The sequence below is a fragment of the Mizuhopecten yessoensis genome, unplaced genomic scaffold, assembly GCF_002113885.1.
Source record: "Mizuhopecten yessoensis strain PY_sf001 unplaced genomic scaffold, ASM211388v2 scaffold11059, whole genome shotgun sequence".
Classification (NCBI taxonomy): domain Eukaryota; kingdom Metazoa; phylum Mollusca; class Bivalvia; order Pectinida; family Pectinidae; genus Mizuhopecten; species Mizuhopecten yessoensis.
In genome coordinates this window covers 22,501-28,672 of record NW_018408858.1, presented here as the reverse complement: position 1 = coordinate 28,672, position 6,172 = coordinate 22,501, and the positions used below count along the sequence as shown (strand labels likewise).

Below are 6,172 nucleotides of genomic sequence, written 5' to 3'. Positions count from 1 at the left end.
TCTAATCTTCTTATACGTTTATTACAAACGTGGCATTGGTAGTCCTCAGAGTCGGCCAATCGTACTTTTTTTGGAGGTGGTTGGTTTTCTTTGTCTTTTCCGAGTGCCTTTTTAAGCTTTCGTAATCATTCCGCTACAACATCGTCGGGGAAGTCTCACAATAGCTGCTCTATAGATGATGGTTCAGCCATGGCAGCCGATTACACTATGAGCTGATGTTATCGAAAGCTTTAGTTATATACACCGTAGAGGGAATGGTGTAATGTTTGAAGAGGGTGTATATATAGACATGATGCAATTGTGTGGAGAGCTCTTATATCCATATACACAGTCATAGTAGTATGGACCTCCGTACAATGTGTTTATTTATAGACATGATGTAAAGTTGAAGGAAAAATTAGATCTTAAACGATACATGTAACCATTTACGCTTGACGGATTTGTGTAAATTCTTCAGAAAACGTTCCGGTGTATCTTCTACTGCTAACTTCCCTCCCTTCTGTTGTTTTGTTTGTTTATCATCTTCTACCACTTCAGTTTGGTCACGTTTTGTTTGATTAATTTCTTCAGTCTCGGTAGATTTTGGATTATGATTTGTATCTTCTTCATTTTGTATCTGTTTTTCACTTTTATCAGGTCTGTTATCATCTTCGATTCATCTGTCATATTTAGTCTTTGTTATCAAGACGAGTTTTCTTGCCATTGTTGATAGGTGTTAATAAATGTTGGTAAAACTCCAAGTAAAGCTGTGAATCGACTTCTCCTCTCCTTTGGTGTTATATTTTCAGCTAACACTTTTCGAATGGCGAGTTTCTGTTTAGATACAGTCTTTTTATCCACATCAGACATCGGTATATTATCCATGACTGTATTATATATGATTTCCGTTAATAATTGTTATTGTTCTCTAGTAAGCGTGTTTATGATGATCGTTTGCTGGTGTCGAGGTGCAGAAAGCATAAAGTCGAGAAAATATTTCATTGTTTTGCTTCGTAGATGATTGGATCCTCTCCGGGCAATATCCTAGTGTGCAGTGGGGGAAGTTCTGTCGGACCATCCACAATATTCAACAGTGGGCCGTGTGGACAGACGTCGACAAAAAGATATCCATATCTTTTAGAAACAGCAGACAGGTAACTCTGTCTAAAATATTCTAGCTGTCTGGGAAACATTTGTCTTCCCAACGTCTCGATCAGTGCCTGATCTCTATAATTTCTAAACAGGATAAAGTACTGAGTGTTTAAACTTAAAGTGCGCATGACCTTCCCCTTCTGAAATACATTCTGTACTAAAAATATGACAGTTACATTTCGGTGATGTGACCCTATGCAAAACATTTTCATGAGGTGTACGGAATTAGATCCTTCTATCAAACAGTCGTCTAGTACGATTATCTTGTGTTTATCTGTAACAGAAGTCCATTCTTCAAACTGTGTTTCGTCTAAGATCCCTTTAACGAAGGTAATTTCTTTGATATTACGTTTAACTTCATCAAACATAGGTTGCCAAGTATCATAATCTTAGCCGTATGCTGACTAAACAAACCATCGGCATGCTCTAATATTTGTTTCATCAGAAATGTTTTACCACTTCCAGAGCTACCTGCTAACTGTATCGTGGCAGGACAGACGATGGGAACCAGACTTGTCTGTGACATGATTCAAAATGAAAACAGGTAAGTGAAAGTTCGATGTTTTATTGATATTCTTGACAACATGATTGGTACCCATCACCAGTTTGAAAACAAAACGGAAAGGAATTATAGATATAATCATATACAAATTCATCGTTATGCGTATAATCATCACTAAAGACATTAACTATAGAGTAAAGAGATACATTTCTACCTGTCAAAAAATTCTTGTTTTGTTGATGATTCCATAAAATAGGCCACCCAATGTCGTCCCGGTTGATGGCTTTCGTCGGTATTGACAATAAATCCGGCGGGAAATTGTTCTATATGTATCGGTATGCGATCATGTGCATATACACCTATGTTAAGTTCTTTCATGATAAAATCACAATTGATGATGCAACGAAGTTGATTGGTATTCATGGCTTTAAAATGTCTCTTGCAGTGTTGATTTCAAAATAGCCAGGATACTCAGCATAAACGATGCAGCTGATGGTTTTGGACAGTGTACTTCCAAATGTTACTTCCAGTCTGACGTTTCCTTGTTTTAGTAAGGTAAGATACTGATTCCGTTGAAAAATAGGCTCCAAATTAAATGTGTATAACGAATAACCATTTGACATGTTCTGCCTGTCGATAACTTATCCACAATCGGATAACCATCTTCCAGTTGTTTTAAACATGTTCCTTAGGACTAGAATGGTGGTCTGACCAGTGGTGGCATCGTAATCTGGTTTTATGAAGTTACCTCCTACGGGTATTCCGTCCACAATTTCCACAAAATTTGGCCTCATTCCTTGAAATATGTTATCATATGTAAAACTGGTTCCTCCGGCGGCAAGAGTGACATTTTTTAGTACACTCTCTGTAAATGGATATTTTGCAGTAGTTGTTGCTAGCCTTGACTTTGGGCATAGATGACGGCAGGGTTCACTTTGACTTTAGCGATGCGTAGTCAAATATCTTCAAACTCGATCTTGTAGTTAAGGGTTTGTTCGCCAGAAAGTAAGCAAAACTCTGGCTTTGATCTGTACATCTTCACATTTACGTTTACTTGATTGAGTAAATATCTATCCATTCTGAATAGATCGTGAAATATTGGGCCTTCCAAATCGACGACTTTGCCACCTTCGAATAATTCGGCTCTTTCTAGTGAAGCCAAATTATTACCCGTCCTCACATCTGTATCGTTCATCTCTCCATCAGTATCTTTATGCCATAACTGTGTTGTTAACTGTGATGTTTTAGCATCGTTTCCATATTTTTATAATGTTTGAATGTATGCCTTATATGCATAGTTAGCAGTTGTAGATATCATGGTTCTTCCTTGAAGTGTGACATCTACTTGTGAAAACAGAGCAGGTAACAAAAAATGGACAGGTCCCACGTCTTCAGTAGAGCTTATGGCAGTTCCATCCGCCTTTTTATCGTTATTTTAGCGCACACTAGCGAATTTTTCATGTCGATGTATTCCATACCATTCTGACCGGAAACGACGAATTCTATGGGCGAATCTCCAGTCATTTGTGATATTGGTAGTACGTCTTGATAATATACGTTTTCAACGGCTGTCTGTGTTGGTGGTAATTCAAAAAATTCCAGTTGTGAAGGTTGAGCTTCTCTGAAAAAGTCTTTGTTTATTGTAGCCATGATGATAGTCAGTGATTCTTGGTAGATTTCTTATGTTTCTGTGTAGGCTTCCGTTTTTGTGTAGGCTTACGTTTCTGTGTAGACTTCCGCTTTTGTGTAGGCTTACGTTTCTGTGTAGACTTCCGCTTTTGTGTAGGCTTACGTTTCTGTGTAGGCTCCCGCCTTTGTGTAGGCTTACGTTTCTGTGTGAGCTTTCGCTTATGTATAGGTTTACGTCTCTTAATCTGTTTTCCTGTCTTAGGTTTGACTTTTCTTGGTGGTTTTCTCTAAGAGGTCTGTACCCTTTGACGTTTCCTGCTAGAATGAGAAGGTGTCGGTTTTCTCTTCCTTTTTAACTCTGACTTGGCTTGATCTATTATTTGTTGTGATGGTGATACCATGTTAACATCAAGGTTCCGTATCGGTAAAGCTTTCTCTCCGTCACTGCTATACTTGTCGATGGGAATGATGAATTCAGCCATGTTGCCTGATTTACCTTCTCCCCTTTGTTTTACATCTTGCATATCTGTATAAGGATTGATCTTACCATCCGTAACCTTTTGATAATACTGTAGCCACTTACCCACATTGGACACGTGTAAGTTAGAAACGTTCATCTGTACAATGGGTAGGCTTTAAACTGAAGTGTAATCGTTGATGATTTCTTCAAGAATGAAGCACAGTTACCGTCACTGTCTTTAATAGATATTTCTGTATCTCTGATTTCTGACTTCTTTACAGGAACGTACTGAAGAGTGTCAGGGCTCCAGCTTACAATTTTCTGAGCTTTCACCATTCGAAGTAGATTCTGCTTCTCACCGTCGATTATTGATTCTCCAACAATATCGCAATGTATGTATACAGTTTCTCTCGACTTTGTATTACTTGTCGTTACACATATGTCAACGAGTGCCATATTCCATGTACCATTCAGAGTAATGGGTGATTTTAGTTGACAGCGAAAATGGTATGGTTTGTTGTCGGGGAAGTAGTCGAGATTCTTGTTACTGTTAATGATCACGTAGTGTGCCATGCTAGCTTTCTGTCATGTCTATGATGTCTTTCTCGGGAATCCATTGGTTATATTTAGAGGGCCATCTTTTGAATTGGACAAACCACTCGATCTGACCTCCTCTTCTACGTTTGCGTATTTTTTTCTCTATAAACCATAAAGTTTTTTCATCTTTTTCAACTCGTTGTAATTCTGACTGATAAAAATTTCCTTTGATGGTATCATCTAAAAAGTCTATCAATTGATATAGTGTTATTCCCTGCATTAGAACTCTTTTGTGTATCTTGAATATCTCTGAAGACCATTGTTGTTGATAGGCACGCTTAAACAGCTGTTTCGTGTGTGAAATGCGAACTAAACTTCCTATCTTGAATTTGTAGCGATTGGTTTTTTTTTCGTTTTAAGTGTCTTTTTTATTTTTAAGTACATGTGAGCAAAAAGATCTGCTTGATTGTTGTCATTTACATCTTTTTGAGCTGTTCCATTGAGGGAGCGGTGGGGTGTGGCATTATAAGAATCAACAAATTTCTGTAGATTGTCTATGTATCTATAGGTTCTAAATTTTGTAAAGTAGCGAAATATCATGGTCTTAAATGTCCTATTGACCCGCTCTACCATGGGAGCATGAATTTCGTTTTGTGTAGTAAAATAATGAATGTCATAATCAAGACACCAGCGTTTGAACCAGCGGTTATTATATTCTTTGCCTAAGTCTGAATGAATTTTCTTTGGGATTCTACCTCTCTCGACTATTTTCTTAAAGGTTTCTAATACCTCTTTTGCTGTTTTTGTTTTAATAGGTTCGACCCAGAGAAAACGGCTGAACACATCGATGACCATCAACAATTATCGTACACCTGAGTTATGTTTGGCAAGTGACGTCATGTCCAATAAATCGGTGTCATATTGCTCGAACGATTCTCCAACTTCTACACGTGCACGCTTAAATGAACGTTTTACAGGTTTTTGCAGACTGTAGTCGTCAAGACTTTGAATGTATCGTCTGATCTTATATAAACCCGGAGAGTTAAATCCTTGTGATTTCAGTATTTGATGTACTTTTATTGGACTTAAGAATGTTCCACCGTTATTGAAATTATAATAAATGTCATCCACTCTCTGTTTTTCTTGCTGCGTCAACATTTTCTGTAACGTAATATACATGTGACGTTCAGAAAATGTTAAAATATAAAAGTAATAATAGAAAGTATGCTCGTTTACACACAATTTAATGATTTAAATATGCATACTGATAAAATGTTCACGCTTACAATATAATAAAGACAAGATATACAATCAGTTTACATTTACAATACATTGGTTAACGAATACATACTTAAGCTGTTGTCTTAAAAGTCTCCACATAAGTGAACAAAAAAGATAAACGTTACGGTTTTATAAAGCGACTCTCTACACGAGACATAGATTGAATCATTTCGTCAATCTTTTTTCTTCTCCATAGTTTTTTCAGTTCAGTATTTCTCCATTCTAAGCTAGACACATTTGTAATATATTTGTTTCTTATTTTGTTTGGAATTTTCCACCTGTTCACTTCCTCTATAAAATGTCTTATAACATCATTTTTTAATGATTATTGATATAGGTGTAACACGTGTGAAGGAATACAGGACTGAATAGTAAATTGACGCCACAGTTTCTCCACTTCTAAATGGTTGAAATATCTATCTACTAAGTCGTCACTATCAAGCATGACACAGTCATGTCCTTGCTGGCTAGCTTGACCCTCCACACATCCTCCGCATACAACTAATTTTGATATGACGTCTTTCACGCTTGATGCATAAGCTAGACAAAGTAAGTTTTTCACAATCTTCTTATAAGCTTTTTCTTCGATGTGGTTTCTCATATAAGAATGAAGTCTCTCCTCAAATATATCC

General features: G+C 37.0%; 1 long non-coding RNA gene across 1 annotated transcript; it reads left to right on the top strand.

Annotated features, from left to right (window-relative positions):
• Window positions 1–1,024: 1,024 nt before the first annotated feature.
• LOC110465152 lies at window positions 1,025–2,178 on the top strand. Its single transcript, XR_002464581.1, has 3 exons — window positions 1,025–1,133; window positions 1,597–1,675; window positions 2,079–2,178. It is a non-coding gene; the product is annotated as an uncharacterized LOC110465152 (long non-coding RNA).
• The last annotated feature ends 3,994 nt before the right edge of the window (window positions 2,179–6,172 follow it).